This window comes from Aotus nancymaae, unplaced genomic scaffold, assembly GCF_030222135.1.
Source record: "Aotus nancymaae isolate 86718 unplaced genomic scaffold, 86718_ANA_hifiasm-v0.15.2.pri h1tg000018l, whole genome shotgun sequence".
In the NCBI taxonomy this organism is placed as follows: domain Eukaryota; kingdom Metazoa; phylum Chordata; class Mammalia; order Primates; family Aotidae; genus Aotus; species Aotus nancymaae.
This window is the reverse complement of record NW_026988430.1, coordinates 23693775-23710988: the sequence shown is the minus strand read 5'-3', so window position 1 is coordinate 23710988 and position 17214 is coordinate 23693775.

The window sequence follows — 17214 nt, the reverse complement described above, 5'->3', positions numbered from 1 at the left end:
TAAGGAAATGAAACTCAAACGGGTTGAGCTACTTGGCCAAAGCAATAGATCACAACCAAACTCAAATCCCAGGTCTGGCGTAGAAGCCTGAGCTCCACCCGTGCTGCTTCTGAGAGCTGGAGGTGGGGGGCCCACACCTTTGATCTACTCCTTTTGCGATAAAGGGAAAAAATATGCCCCCTAAGTTTGCACAGCAAGATAGAAGCAATCCTGATACTCAAACCACATTTCCTGAGGGCCTATCCTCAATTCTAGTCCATGTGCAGCCAGATCCTGCTGAGTCACGGGAGAGAACGGCTCCCAGCACCCAGAAAACTGACAGCATGTCCTCCCCTCCCCACCCCCTCAGCTTCCCTTGGCATAGAGAAGTCAGGTCTCCTCCATGTACGTGGCGGCTCCGTGGCTATTGGTCAGTGGTCTGCAAGCTCTTCCTGTAACACACACCCATTCACGGTTCAGGTCATCAAAAGCCAAGCATATAATTTTTCATTTTTATATCAATCCATGTTCTTAGGCATCAGTTTTACCCTCCTGGAATTCAGCTCAGCTGATGGTGAAATCGTTTCCCTTCCCTGAGATCTTGCATGAGAGGCAGGGGGTGGCCTGCATCCCCTCAGGGTAGGGGATCCGCGGGCTCAGGGAGTGATTTACCTCAGGTACCAGGACATAGAGGATTCCAAATCCATTTAAGTCAAGTTATGAGTGAATTTTTGACTGCAAATATTTTGTTTTCTCAATGCCTATAAGCACCCAAGGACAGGGTCTGTTTTTTCCCGTCAGACTAGGTGGTTCCCAAGGCAGACTTGTACCTCTCCCATCTGATTGTGGGTCCTCCTAAAATAGGAATTGGGTCTCCCCGCTTAGACTGAGGGCTCTTAGGCCAGAGTTGTGACTCCTTCATCAGATAGGTTATTCCCCAAGGATAACACTGTCTCCCCCATCAGACTAGCTACCACTGAGGATAATGCTGTCTCCCCCATCAGACTGAGTAGAGTCTATATCCCCTCCAGCCAGTCCGCATCCTGGGCATTAAATCTCTACCATTTGGCACAGGGCAGCTTCTCACAGAAGAAAGCTTTAGATGGCAGGAAAACTCCCATGTCCCTCCCACCCCATCCCCAGGGAACCAAGCCAAAAGAGGCTGCTGCAAATGCTCCTGGGGGCCTGTCCCAGACCAGCCAGGTCCAGCCAGGCCTGCGAGCTCCTCTTGCTGCCTGCCACCCCCACTGGGCAGCCCAGCACCCCTTGACCTCATGCCCTTCCATCATGGGAGATCTATAACATTTACAATCCCAAAACAAAAGACCCCGAGAGCCGAGGACAGAATTCATCTTCCCAGCTGACAAGCCCCGTTAATTAACGACTTAGAAATCGATGACGAGAAGGGACAGGCGGCAAATGACACCTCATTGTGGGCCAGGAAGAGGGAGGGAATGTCCGGGGACTGGTGGACACGCACCGTGGGGCTGGCGGGGTGCCTGGGAGAGCCACCCTCCCATCTGTCACTGTCACTTCAAACGCGGTCAACTACCTCCCAAACCAGAAATTCTCATTTCCCACCATGGCAGACCCCCAAGAAAAGTGGGGAGGGGTTGTGCCAAAAGAGCGAAGGGAAAATAACTTATGGAGTACCTTCCATGTGCCGGGCACGGAGCTAGATGCTTCTCACTCCTTACAACTTCTCACAGCAACTGGGGGAGGTAGGTTTCGTGATTCCCATTTTAGAGATGAGAAAATTCAGGGGCGGAGGAAAGTCAGCCTAAGATTGACTAAGGTTGGGGTTGTGTTTTTAAATGCCTGCTACATGTTGATAAAATCAGCTCTGCTTCTAAAGAGGCAACTTGATTAAGGCAAAGAGCTCTGGATTTGAAAACAGAAGATCTGAGACTAAGCCCTATCTCCAGCCCCACTGTCTGTGTAACATCAGACAAGTTACTTAATGTCTCTGAACCTCTGTTTCCTCATCTGTAGCAGAGGGAGAAGAATCCCTCACCCTTTCCTCACCACATAGAGGCATCACACACTCTTGTGGAGGAGCTTGGGCTACCTAAGGCCTATGCTTGTGTAAGGGCTCAGAGGTTATTTTCTGTTCATCACCCCTACCCAACTTTGGGGCAAGATGTGGGATGAAATGGTATGAAAACCCAGAAGGGAAGGCTTGGGCGGGCCTAAGAGGGTCCATCAAAGATAGGAGGGCAGGGGCCAGGCACAAGGGCTCACACCTACAATCCCAGTACTGTGGGAGGTCAAGGCGGGCAGATCATTTGAGATCAGGAGTTCTAGACCAGTCTGGCCAACATGGTGAAAACTTGTCTCTACTAAAAATACAAAAATTATCTGGGCATGGTGATGTACACCTGTAGTCCTAGGCACTCGGGAGGCTGAGGCAGGATAATTGCTTGAACCTGGGAGCCAGAGGTTGCAGTGAGTCAAGATCACACCACTGCACTCCAGCCTGGGCAACAGAGCAAGACTCCATTGCAAAACAAAACAAAACAAAACAAAAAAAAACAGATGGGCCTGGGTGAGATGGCTCATGCCTGTAATCCCAGCACTTTGGGAGGCCAAGGCAGGCAGATCATGAGGTCAGGAGTTCGAGACCAGCATAGGTAACACTGTGAAATCCTATCTCTACTAAAAATAAAAACATTAGCTGGGTGTGGTGGTAGCTGCCTGTAATCCCAGCTACTCAGGAGACTGAGGCAGGAGAATTGCTTGAACCTGGGAGGCAGAGGTTGCAGTGAGCTGAGACCACACCATTGCACTCCAGCCTGTGCAACAGAGCTAGACTTCATCTTAAAAAAAATAAAAAATAAAAACCAAAACCAAAACCAAACAAACCAAAACAAAAAACAAAAAACAGATGGGAGGGTGGGGCTGGGAAACAGGTCCCTTGGGTCCACCTGTGAGTTCAGTCTTCCTGTAAAAAAGGAAGCTAACAGCCAGGATGTGGTGGTTCACACCTGTAATCTCAGCACTTTGGGAGGTTGAGGTGGGTGGATCCCCTGAGGTCAGGAGTTCCAGACTAGCCTGGCCAACATGGTGAAACCCCATCTTACAAAAATACAAAAATTAGCCGGACATGATGGTGGGTGTCTGTAATCCCAGCTACTCGGGAGGCTGAGGTGGGAGAATCACTGGAACCTGGGAGACAGAGGTTTCAGTGAGCCGAGATCACACCACTGCACTCTAGCCTGGGTGACAGACCGAGATTCCATCTAGAAAAAAAAAAGAGAGAGATACCAAAGATGCCTACTTTGTGGGAGTCACTGTGAAGTTAAGAAAGACAATGCCAGTAAAGGTATGGCCTGGCACACAGTAAGTGCCCAATACCTGTCAGAAAGAGTTGGTGTTCTCCCATCCCTTCTCCCTCCCCAAATAACTGTGTACAGAGATGTGGCAGAGTGAGGATCAAAGAAAATGCATAGAGCAGCTGCCTGACCCAGGGCTCCTTGCTGAGGGCCCTCCAGGGAGGAAGCACAGCTCCTGCTCTTGGAGAAGCCCCTGAAAATGGAGCTCACAGTTATCATCCACCTGAGGAGCTCAATGCTGGGACATGGACTGGGTTCTTGGGGAACCCAGAGGGGGCGCCGTCTGGCTTGGAACAGTGAGTAGGAGACATGGTGGTGGGATGTGAGAAAGGGTCTCAGCACGGCGGGCTGAGGGAGTCCTAGTGCCCACACACGACGGATGCCTCCCCTTCTTCCACCCAGCCCAGAGTCAGCAGATCCAGGAGATGTCTGGGAAATGTGGGAGTTGCTGAGGTTGCTGGGAGTGTGAGGTCAGGGGCAGGATGAAAGCCTAGAGGGGCTGGGGCCAAGTGGAGCAGCGTCCAGGACACCACACCACGCCCAGGAGGGAGAGCCTCAGCTTCTGGGTGTATCAAATGGGGCCAAGTTCAAAGAAGAGGCACACATGGCAAACAAGCACAGGAAACGAAGCTCCACCTCCCTAGGCATAGGCAAATGCAAATCAAAACCACAGGAAGATGGGCCGGGAACCATGGCTCACCCCTGTAATCTCAGCACTTTGGGAGGCCAAGGCAGGTGGATCACTTGAGGTCAGGAGTTGAAGACCAGCCTGGCCGACATGGCAAAACCCTATCTCTACTGAAAACACAAAAATTAGCAAACAAGCATGTGATCCCAGCTACTCAGGAGGCTGAGGCAGGAGTGGCTCGAACCCAGGAGGCAGAGGTTGCAATGAGCCGAGATGGCACCACTGCACTCCAGCCTGGACCACAGAGGGAGACTCTGTCTCAAAACCAACCAACCAACCAACCACAGGAAGCTATCACTCTATCATATTGGGATTGCTATAATTAAACAAAAGCGCACAGAAAATAAGCATCGGAGGGGATGCGGCAATATTGGAACCCTTATGTATTGCTGGTGGGACTGTAAAATGGTGCAGCCACTGTGGAAAACAGTATGGAGATTCCTTGGAAAGCTAAACTATAATTACCATATGATAGCAATTCTATTCCTAGGTCTAGACCCAAAGGGACTGAAAAAAGGCTCAAACAGATACTTGTACACCCATGTTCATTGCAGTATTATTCATGATGGCCAAAATGTGAGAAAATTGAAGTGTCCATCAACCAATGAATGGAAACACAAAATGTGATATAGACATAGATGGAATACTATGCAGCCATTAAAAGGGATTAAGTTACGACGCATGCTACACCATGAATAGACCTCGAGGATACAATGCTAAGTGAAATAAGCCAGGCACAAAAGGACACATATTGTATCATTCCACTTATATGAAACATCTAGAAAAGGCAAATTGATAGAGACAGAAAGCAGACATTACCAGGGGCTGTGGGAAGGAGAGAACAGAAGTTATTGCTTCATGGGTACAAGGTTTCTGTTTGGGGTAGGGAAAAGTTTTAGAAACAGAGTGGTAATGGCTGCACAACACTGTGAAATGTAAGTAATGCCACTGAATTGTATACTTAAAAACGGTTAAAATGGTACATTGAGTTATATATGTTTCACCACAATTAAAAAAAAAACTTTAAAAATCCAACACACACAAAAAAATGGGGCTAAAAATCTTTTTGGGAAGTATTCTGCTTTGTCTTTTTAGGGACTCCTTCCTAGGGATCTGGGAGCCCTATACTAAGGGGACCCTCTGAATTGCGGCTGGGAGATTGAATGATGCTGCCCCCTCCTTCTTCCCATCTGCCCCCAAAACTCCCACCCACTCCTTTTCCCCAGCCCAAGCCATGGGGGGAAAGTTGGCCAGGCCTGGACACGCCTGGGCCTTCCTCTGAGAGCAGATGGTGTCACTCTCCTCCCCTCCCCCCACCCTGTCCCCCACTCCCAGCCTCCTTAAAGAAGAAGAGACCTTTCCAGAATACGTCATCTCACCGGAGCCGTAAATGTCAAATTTAAATTCATACTTTGTACCACCTTTGATTTCAAAGCGGATTACACCTCAGTGGTGAAAGGCGGCTGCAGCGCGGGGCCTGAGAGGTCTCCTGGGCCTCCACTGGCCCGAAGCATTGTTAACTCCTTCCAACTCATTAGCTCTAATCCTGATGGCACTGAGTAAGGGGCCCTGGGCCGCACCCGGCACTCAGGACCATATGTGCCATTGTATCACTCCTCGGCTAATCCAGCACCCGTCGCAGGCACTGGCCCAGGGGATAGGGGCTGTGGCCACCCCCGCTCTGGCCTGAGATGAGTCCTGGTCCTCAATAAGGGAGGCAGAGGAGGCAGGCGTTCAGCCCCAAAGCCCCCACAGAGCCTCTGAGGATCAGGCAGAAAGGACCACAGAGTGGGAGGAGTGGGCGAGGGTGCTGAGAGAGGCGGAAGGACAGACAGATGTTAATTGGTGCTGCTATGCGTTTTCTCTCTCCCAATATACACTCACTCACATATACACACCTATTCACACATCCACAATCACACTCCGTCACACACCAGCACAGTCACTATACACACCTATTCACACATCCACACTCACTCCATCACACACTGGTACACTCACATATACACACCTATTCACACATCCACACTCCATCACATACCAGCACACTCACTATACACACCTATTCACACATCCAGACACATTCCATCACACACTGGCACACTCACTATACACACTTATTCACACAGCCACACTCACTCTCCACACACAGGCACACTCACATATACACACCTATTCACACATCCATTCACATTCCACACAGGCACACTCATGTATACACACATTCACACATCCACACTCACACTCCATCACAGGCACACTCACATATACACACCTATTCACACATCCACACACACTCCATCACACACCAGCACACTCACATACACACCTATTCACACATCCACACTCACTCTATCACACACCGGCACACACATATACACACCTATTCACATATCCACACTCACACCACACACAGGCACACTCATACACACCTAGTTACACATCCACACACTCCATCACACACTGGCATACTCACTATACACACCTATTCACACATCCACACACACTGCGTCACACAGGCACCCTCACTATACTCACCTATTCTCAGCACTTTGAATATTCTCATATTCACACACAGTCCGTCACACACTGGCACACTCACTGTCATACACCCTGCGCCCACAGCAACACTGTGCACCTACACACCTAGCACACACAGATGCAACCACACCTGTACACACTCACAATACCAACACCCAGAGGCACACCTGGGCGCCTACACACAGGTCCACACTCATGTACCCTCAATACAGCCACACTCTCACAATACACACTCCTGTCTACCCATCCACACACACGCACACACATATCCATGCACACACAGACACCAAGTCCACTCTGCAGAATATCCGGTTTGTTTGAAAAACTAAAAGAGCTCCTGGCATTTTTTCCCCTGACCTTTCCAGTGTCCAGAATGCCAGAGCTGGAAGAGACTTGAAAGAGAACTGAGTCTGCCCATCTCGCTTACCGGTGGGTAGACTGAACCTGGGCTGCGGCACAGCCCGGCCTTTCCTGGCCTGGTGACATCACACAATTCTCTCAATGCCATGAAGGCCCTGCTTCCTCTGCTAACTAAAAAAGTACAATATTCTAATTAATTTAAAAAGGAAAAAAAGTATACTAGCACCTGCCCTGCAAGATTCTTATCAGGATGAAATGAGACAGTGTATACCCAAGTGTTTTATGAATGCAAAAGCACCCTACACACGTGTGTAAATGTCATAAATGGGTTCCCAGGACCACCGTGAATAAGCAACAATGGAAGACAAGAACCTAGAGCTTTGGGTCTGCCCAGGCATCGTCTGCTACTCAGCTTTTCAAAAGAAAGATGGGGCAGCAACCCAGACCCGGAAGGCTCCGGGTAATATGGGAAGAACAGGCTACAGGTGGGGCTGGTCGTAGTACAGGGCTGCTTGCTCGGGCCCCTCCCACACAGTGGTCTCAGGCTTAGGAGAAATCAAGTTTCCAGGTGAAAAGAGTAAACTAGGCATGTCTGACCACTGATACCTACCCAGGCCTGAGCTCTCAGCTCTCAGTGCTCACTTTCTGAAAAGAACTTGCTGGAACAGTCTGGCTAAGGGTGATATTTAGTTAGGATGGGGGCAGAGGCCAACATGTCACTGATCCTGTCCCCAAGAAAGGGGACAGACACATGCAACACCATAGGATAACCATATGCACAGGTACCAGCACAGCACCATCTATCTGTCTGCCAGTCTTTCTGTCTCCCTGTTTACACTTAGGGGTGTGGAGGGAGTGAACAGAGGTTAAGGCTGGTGGGGGAGGGGTTGGGTCTGTTTCTTCTTATTTTTCTCTTAAGCTAAGAAAATACATGTATACGGCCAGGTGCAATGGTTCATGCCTGTAATCCTAGCACTTTGGGAGGCTGAGACGGGTGGATCACAAGGTCAGGAGTTCAAGACCAGCCTGGCCAAGATGGTGAAACCCTCGTCTCTACTAAAAATACAAAAATTAGCCAGGTGTGGCTACTCAGGAGGCTGAGTCAGGAGAATCGCTTGAATCTGGAAGGCAGAATACGTGTACACATATAGATCAGTGCTGTGTTGGGGCCAATCATGGTTGTCACTTTCCAATGCCATGTTCAGTGCCATCAGGTTGGTAACTTGAAATCCACCATAGCGAGAGTAGTTATACCATGGAAATTGGCAAACACGTCAAATCCGGACTGCCCCCATTCCTCAGATCAATTGTTAAACATTTACCAGCACACGTTGCGCCTGCTACCTGCTTCCCACTGGGAAACTTACGCCCCTTGAACTTTAAACCCAGGTACCTTAAGTACCTGAACTCTCCACTCCAGCCAAGGCCTCGCCATCTTCTTCTCTATCGGAGACTCAGCTTCCTCAACCATAAAATTAGGAGAATAATGACAGCATCTGGAGCAGAGCCTCTTGAACTTCAGTGTGCACACAAATCACTGGAGGATCCTGTTGAGATGCAGATTCTGATTAGTCCGTGTCTTAGTCCATTTGTGCTGCTACAATGAAAATATCACAGACTGGGTAATATGCAAATAATGGAAATTTATTTCTGGCAGTTCTGGAGGCTGGGAATTCCAAGAACAAGGCACCAGTAGATTCTGTGTCTGGTGAGGGCTGCTCTCTGCTTCCAGCATGGCACATTGTTACTGTGTCCTCCCATGGCAGAAAGCCAAGGGGCAAAAAGGGCCTGGTTAGTTCCTGCGAGCCCTTTTATAAGGGTACTAATCCATTCACGAGGGTGGAGGCCTCATGACTCAATCATCTCCTACAGGCCCCACCTCCTAATATTGTTGCATTGGGGATTCAGTTTCAATGTGAATTTTGGAGGGGACACAGACATTCAAAACATAGCAGTCAGTTCTGGATGGGACCCAAGATTCTACACTTCTGACAGACTTCCGGGTGGTGTTGATGCTGCTGTTCCGTAGACCACACTTAGAAGAATAGGAACATCTTTATTAACACCTAATTAGTGCCAGGTAAAGGTGTTGAGGCTGCCTTGGATCTTTAACCTCTGGTCTGACCCCCTTCCTCAGCCTCAGACCTCCTCCTAATTGCTTGTCATCTCTATATGAATGCTCCTCTGGGACCTTTAAAAAAACTAAAGCAAAATGGAAAAGATTCATCCCTTCATCCCAAACATCTTCCTCCAGACTGTGATTCTCCCAGCCACCCTCTTTCTCTTGCCCATGGCTGGTTGGTAGCAATGATGTTCACCAGGAGCATCTGCCCTAGGTGGTGGGAGCTTGCTGCTTCTCTGATTCGATCCCCTGAGCTGGGCCCACACGCATCCAGCCCCTTATGCATGGAGGCCAATGGCAGATTTCCTCCCCAGCCTTGAATGGGTCCCCTGCATCTCTAGCTTGAAGTCCGAAGGCTCTCGCCTGCCTGGTCTGTACTGTGTCTTGGCCACCTTCTCCCCGAAATTAGTCCCAACTCAGTGCTGCTGCTCACTGTTTCCATGAGGTACAAGGGCATCCCTGAGATCTTCCCTCTACTCCTTCATGTCAGCAGGACAGCTCCTCCCCCTTGGACCCACCCTCCCTTCTCTGGATCTCCTCCTTTGGCACTTATCTCTGTGTTACTCAAAGGGCCCAAGGACTGTTTTCTCAAATTTGTGTCCCCCCCACACTTTTTTTTTCCTAAGTTGGAGTCACTCTGTCACCCAGGCTGGAGTGCCATAATGCAATCTCCACTCACTGCAACCTCCACATCCCAGATTCAGGCAATCCTCCTGCCTCAGCTTCTGAGTAGCTGGGATTACAGGTGTGCGCCACCATGCCTGGCTAATTTTTTTTTTTTTTTTTTTTTTTGTATTTTTAGTGGAGACGGGGTTTCACCATGCTGGCCAGGCTGGTCTCAAACTCCTGACCAGGCTGGTCTCAAACTGCTGACCTCAAGTGATCCACCTGCTTTGGCCTTCCCAAGTGCTGGGATTACAGGCATGAGCCACTGTGCCCAGTCTCAAATTTGTGTCTTCTATTTAACTTCCTCATCTGACCAGGAGTTCCCACAGGACAGTGACTGTCTGTAAAATCAGACTGGGCACATCTCCCAGGACAGGGGCTGTATCTCCTCCCGGGCCCAGGGGGTCTTCTGGCAGAGCCCAGGTCTCCTGCAGCAACCTAGAATAGGTGACATTATGTTTCCTATTCCTTCTGCAGCTCTGGCTGTGGGACTTGGGCCCCCTCCCTTCATCCCACCATGTCCCAGGCATGGCTTTCCTGGGCCCAGCCAGGCAGAAGAGAGAAAAGCTACTGCAATCACTCTTGGGCAGGGGGCTCTCTGTCCAGGGAAGGGTCAGCCTACAGTCTGCCTCCTTCACTGACCCCCATAACTCCCCCGACACCTGTCTGCAGTACTGTTCCAGCATGCCAAAGGAGCCCAGGACTCCCAGAGCCATGAGGCCACTTGCTAATTAATTGAACTAATTAGCAGGGATGGGGCTGGACATCTGGACCCTCTCACGGGTGAGTTCAGACCCTCGGCAATCTCAGGTTGAGGACAGCTGCCCGGCAGGGACATTGTCTCCAGCATGCCAGACCTGTGGCCCCCTCCCGAGGCACAGAGTACCCCACATACACTCCGAGTACCCCAAAGGGAGAGAAGAAGCCGAAGCAGGCCAGGGGCAGGGAGCCTGAGACTGGATTCCTGCAAAAGACTTCCTGCCCCAGGCTCCTCTGGAGTGAGGAAGGGAGGGTGGAGGTGCTCTCCCCAGGGCAGGAAGGAATCCCTTTGGCGGAGACCAGCTGTACCCCCTCTTCATGCCTTTGCTCACACACCCTTTACCCCTCAGCCCCCTTCATCCTCAACACCCAGGGGCACTCATTGTCATCTCTATGCAAACACTTCTCTAGGATCTCAAACGCGATGGTTCTAAAACCAAAGCAAAACCAGAAAGACTCATCATCCCTTTTACTCATTCATTCACTCACTCAGTCATTCAACAAATATGTACTGAGCACTGATCATTGAGTCAGGGACTCTGCCAGGCACAGGGCATGCAGCTGTAACCAAAATATTGTGTCTACATGAGATGGAATATTATTCGGTCATAAAAAGAAGTGGAATTTTGTTATATAGTACAACATAGATTGAACTTGAAAATGTGCTTAGTTGGCCAAACACGCTATTGTAGGATTCCACTTATATAAGGTACCTAAAATAGGCAAATTCGGAGACAGAAAATAGAATAGAGGTTACCAGAAGCTGGGAGGAGAAGGAATGGGGAAATTATTGTTTAATGGGCTCGAAGTTTATTTTGGAGATGATAAAAAAGTATAGGGCATAGACAATGATGCTTACACAACAGTGAGAATGCATTTAATGCCACTGAATTGTACACTTATGATTGAAATAATAAGTACTGTATGTATATTTTACCACTGTTAAAAACCAACAACAGGTCGAGTGCGGTGGCTCACCATTGTAATCTCAGCTCTTTGGGAGGCCAAGGTGGGCAGATCACTTGAGGTCAGGGGTTCAAGACCAGCCTGGCCAACATGGTGAAACCCTGTCTCTACTAAAAATACAAAAAAACTAGCTGGACATGGTGGTATACACCTGTAACCCCAGCTACTTGGGAGGCTGAGGCATGAGAATCGCTTGAACCTGGGAGGCAGAGGTTTCAGTGAGCTGAGGTCAGGCTACTGCACTCTAGCCTGAGCAACAAAGCATCACTCTGTCTCTGAAACAAACAAACAAAAACCCAGAAGTCCCTACCCACATGGAGCTTAGCTTCTAGAGGAAGGAGATAATAAACAAAATCAGTGAAATAGATGAAGATGGTGGCACACGCTATGGAAAGAAATGAAGTCAGAAGGGAAGAGGGAGTGCTGGGTGGGGCTGCAGATTGGATAGGGTCAGGGAAGGCCTGGCTAGGGAGGACCTGTGAGCAGAGCCATGGAGAAGGCAAGACAGCACTTGGACCTCCAGGATAAGCAATCTGAGCAGAGGGAACAGAATGCCAAGGCCCCGGGGAGGACGCGCTTCTGGTGCACATGAGGCACTGCCAGGGGGCAGTGTGGAGCTGGTGAAGGGGACAGGAGTGGGAGAGGAGGTGAACAAGGAGATGTGCGTTCACCAGAGGGCCCTGAACACCTAGAGAGCTCATCATGCACCTAGTATATATGCTGCCGTACCCAGCGCTTTGCTGGAGTACCTGCTGTGCCACTACCAAGTACCTACCAAGCACCTCGCCCCTCCAAGACCTGTCCCTCAGCTCTTCCAAGGGCCCACCCCTCGCACCCCACCCTCCAACCCCTCACACCCTTGACTATGCCTCATACATTGACCCCACTCCCTCTGCACTCCCTCCCCCCACCCAGGTATCTAGAGACCTTCTTGAACTCCAGCTCTCTCCTAGCTTCATGGCAACAACATCCAGGCATTCTAGCTCCTACCCACACAGCCCTCAGCCCAGCCCAGGGTTCTTCCACAATCCCCACTCCCACTTCTCAGATGAATACACCAAGGCTCAGACATTCGGAAGGGCCTCAGGTTTTTCACATTTCTTTTCTCTCTTTCTTTCTTTTTGTTTTTGTTTTTTTGAGATGGGATTTTGCTCTGTCATCCAGGCTGGAGTGCAGTGGTGTGATCTCGGCTCACTGCAACCTCTGCCTCCAGGTTCAAGTGATTCTCCTGCCTCAGCCTCCCAGGTAGCCAGGATTACAGGCACTCACCACCATATGTGGTCAATTTTTGTATTTTTAGTAGAGATGGGGTTTCTCCACGTTGGTCAGGCTGGTATCGAACTCCTGACCTCAAGTGATCCACCTGTCTCGGCCTCCCAAAGTGCTGGGATTACAGGTGTAAGCCACTGCACCCGGCATCCTTAACAATTCTGCAGCAGAGGAGGGAGGCCTGCATGCAATCACATAAAACAGGACTGAAGCTCTTGGAGGCAGCTCATGCATGCATGCACATGTGTGTGCATGTGTGTGCACACCCCTTCCTAACAGCTCCCATGCAAGGTCCACGCTGCAGTAGAAATGGCTGCCAAAGAGCTTCATGGAGCAGGAGAGAAGGGGATGCAGGGTGTAGGCTATTGGAGACAGCAGTCTAGACGTGTTCTGTACATGAGAAAGGCATCGGCTCACAGTCAGCACACTCAGAAGCAGCCCAGCCTAACCCCTCTGGGCCTCGTCGCCCTTGACTCCTCTCTTTCTCACTCAACCCCACAGCCAATCCGTCAGCTAACCTGGGCAGCTCTACCTGCAAAATTCATCCAGAATCTGACCACTGCTCTCCACTACTGGCTCTCTCCTGGGTGACTGCAGTAACCTCCAAATGGGCTTCCACCCTTGTCCCCCAACAGCCTGCTCTTGACCAGTAGCCAGAGGGACCTCTTTCTAAGTCATACTGTGTCCCTGCCCTACTCAAACCCTGCCTGGCTCTCAGCTTCCTTCAGAGTCAAAGTCCTTGCAATGGTCTGTGAGCACCGCCCCATAAGGCTCCCTTGGCCTCCTCCCCATGACCTCACCTCCTACCATGCCAGCCTCCCTCTTTCCACTGGCCTTCTCGCCTCTCCCTGAACCGTCCAGGCCAATCCTTCCTCAGAGCCTTTGTGCTGGCTGTTCCCTCTGCCCAGGAGTCCCTTCCCCCAAAATCAGCAGGGCTCACCTCAATCAGGTCTTTGCTCAAATGTCACCTTCTCAATGAGGCCCTCCTTGACTACTCTATTTAAAATTGAACCCATTCCCAACACCCTATAGGCCCCCTTTGCTATTCATTCTCTATAGCACTTACACAAGCACTCAGACACTTAAATAACTGATGTGATTTGCTGTCTGTCTCCTTCCACAAGAGTGTAACCCCCCGAGGGTAGACGTTTTTGTCTGTTCACTCCTTATCTGCAGTGCTTAGAACAGTACCTGGTACTAAGTTGGTCCCCTGTGAATGAGTGAATGAATGAGTCCACTAAGAATTACAGTGAGGGAGAAGCTCCCAGGGAGGGGGCAAGTAGTGAAAGGAAAAAGAGGAAAATTGACATTTGTCTTAGCCTTTTTGTGAACTAAGCACTTCACATTCAGCAGACTGACACCCAGAGAGGTGAAGTAACTTGCCCATGGTGACACAGCTTGAGAAGGGGCGGGGGGAGTAAGATGTGTGTGTTTGCTTCAAAACCTGTTTAATTTACCCTGTGCTGCTTACAAAATGTTGGCACCCTGACCTTCTGGATACTGTTTCCACCCTGATTGTTCCCCCAAATGCTGCTTCTGACAGATCTCCCCCTACCCCCATATGGCAACAATCACACCCTCCCTTTCCCCATCCACACCACACCCACTGGGAATCCTGTTCTGGAAAACCCTGGTGCCCAGTCGTCTGGGTTCTGTTACTAAGAACCCCTGTGACCTTGAGCAAGTTCTGGTCCCCCTCCCTCCACACCCCTTCACCCCTCACCACCCCAGGCCCACCCTACACACTCACTGGGAAGCGTGGAACTGCACTGGAAGATTCCAGAGACACCTCTGAGCCTGTCCCAGACACCTTCTGTAGACAGGACGAACCGCTACCCTCCACCCAGGCTCCCACCAGTGTATCTTTCTCATAGAGCGCCTGGGGTGGCCAAACTCGAGGAGAGGAGCTGCTGAGATGAGATGGGGCTGGGCTTACTGAACTCCCCACCACGGGGCACAAGGTCAATGAAGCTTCTTAAAACTCTGAGTGAAGTGAAGAAACCTGAGCACCACGGGCCTCCCGGCGGCGTCTCACCTGGAGTCTGGGGGCCGGTCATTTGCTTTTTTGGATGGGACCGCCCTTCTTTGGCCACACCCACTTTTCCAACCCTCAGTCTTTGCAGCCCTAGTGAAAGCCTCCCTGGGTTTATCCCGCTGGTCTGTCTCCCTTAGGTTCTGGGTCAGCCTTGACAACTGTTTCATGGAGCTGTTGTGAGGATTAAATTAGATTAATCCATGCAGAACACTCGCCCAGTGCCTGGAAACAGTAAACGGCAAATGTTAGCTAAGGTTGGTGATGATAGGAGGGGTTCCCCAAGGGCCCGTCTTCTGTCCCTCTTTCCAGATTTTGCAGGCTCAGCAGAAAAGACAGAGATTGGGGTTCTGAGGTGGAAAGCAGCTAGGTCTAAAAAGTTAGGCCGTGTAGAGAGAGTAAGGCTGGAGAAGGGAAACAATGTTTACTGAGCAACTATTACGTGTGGAGTCATCTTCTTTCACCCTCGCTGCACTCTCAGCCCATGATGCCATTGCCTGCCTCCTGCTGAATGTGCACCTCTGTCATAGCTCACACCAAATTTGCAAGTATTTCTTTCCCCTTCTGTCTTTCCCGTTGTGGAACTCCTTGGAGGAAGGGCTGGCCACATCCTTGTGTGTGTGTGTGCCAGAGCCTTGGAAGCATGCAGGCAGGGCAGTTTACCCTGTTTTCTGAATCAGGAGATGAAGACGTCAGGAAGGTAAGCACCGTGCCCAGGGTCATGCAGCAGGTGAGTCAGCAGCTGGGTTGTGCTATGTGACTCCACACAGAGGAGCCAGTGAGGAACAAGAGCCACTAAGGACAACAGAGCTGGGGGGAGGGAGGGACCAAGCTGGGACCTGGGGTCGAGGAGTCTGGCCTTACCGCCTCCACGATGTAGCAGCAGCAGCTGAACTGTTGCTGCGTCCCCTGCACTTGCTGTGCCCCCTGCGCCATGCTAAGAGCTTCACACACGTGATCTCATTTCATCCTCCCAGCTGCCCTGGGAGGTGGCTCCTATTTGCTCATCCCCATTGTACAGGTGAGAACACTGAGGCCCTGGAAAGCAAAATGATCTGCCCTCGGCCACACAGCTGGAAAGAGACAGAGTCAGAATTAGAACTCAATTCCTCCTGATTCCACAGCCCATGTCCTTAACTGCTACCCTGTTTTGCAGACTTTAGAATAGGCAGGAGCCACCCCGCCTCTCCCAGAATGGCCTCGTTCTCACCATCTCGTATTTGAGACTCATTGATTGATTATTGATGGATGTATTTGTGGTCTGGCTCTGGGGGCCTCTCAGCTAGGCCCTGGGCAAGGACAAGAATGGGGATGAGATGGGGGTCTTCCAACCTCGGGAAAGGCCCTCAGGCTACCTCCCCCAACCCCCAGCATCCCTGCTTCTGGCATCCACCACTTCCCTCCGCCCCTGGATTTAAAGTCACAGTGACGATTAATCACCCAACGACATGGAGGGCAGGCTGCAGAGGAGTTAATTAATTAGGGAAATTTCTCCCAGCCCTTTGAAGGTGAAATGTGTGGGGAGGGGACAGGGCCAGGGACAGTTATTATTCAAGCTGAACAAGCTGACTCTGGGAGGCTTTGAGAACAACTCCAGGGGAGCTTTGAAAGGCTGGAGACCTCACCAGGATAGCCTGGAGCCTGCCCGAGACTGCCCCGCTTAGCCCAGCTAGAGGCTTCAGCCACAGTGGGATGGGGTCCTCCTTCACCAATGGGCGGGGGCAGCCCTGGAGGCAGAAGGGCCTCTAGGAACCCAGGGTAATAAGAAGGCAAAGCTGTTACCTGCATTCCCTCACCAAATTAAAATAGCCAATAACACTGCATATGCCAAAACCCCTGGAGGATGACTTGGGTGTCCTTTGCACAGCTTGGATGCTCCAGACACACAGGTAACTGGGAGTGGACCCTATCAGACCAGTGCAGGCTGCAGAGGGGAAGGGGAGGTCTGGTCTTTGCAGTGTCCCCCTTCCTCCCTCTGCCTCTGTAGCCTGGAGGGGTTGATCCTCTTGTGTTGGCTGGGGTTCCCTGTGACCTGCCAGGCTGGGCAGCTGCCCATTCTCACCCACAGCTGAAGCAGGCAGTTGACTTGGTCATTAGATTTAGAAACAGCAGGACACTCCCCATGACCACGCACCAGGTGTCAACCTTCTGCAGTGCCAAGACTTGGAAAATAGAGAGGGATTGAGGTGAAGACCTGGATTCCACCTTGAAAGCACCCACAGACCCTCCTACACCATTGACAGACAAGGCAAACATCCGAGCCCCAAACGTGGTTGATGTGAAGCTCCATGGGAGCACAAAGCAGGCTTCAAGGAGGTGGTGTCATTGAGGGTGAACACCTGTAAAGAAAGTTAAAATTTCAACAGACATTCATTCCAGGCAGAGGGAGCAAAGAAGAGGAGGTAGCAATTTGCACAGCACATCTGGGGAAGGGTGAGACGGTGGATGAGGTGGGCTGAGTCTATGGTGGGTGGACAGGAAGACTGAGGGCAGGACATGA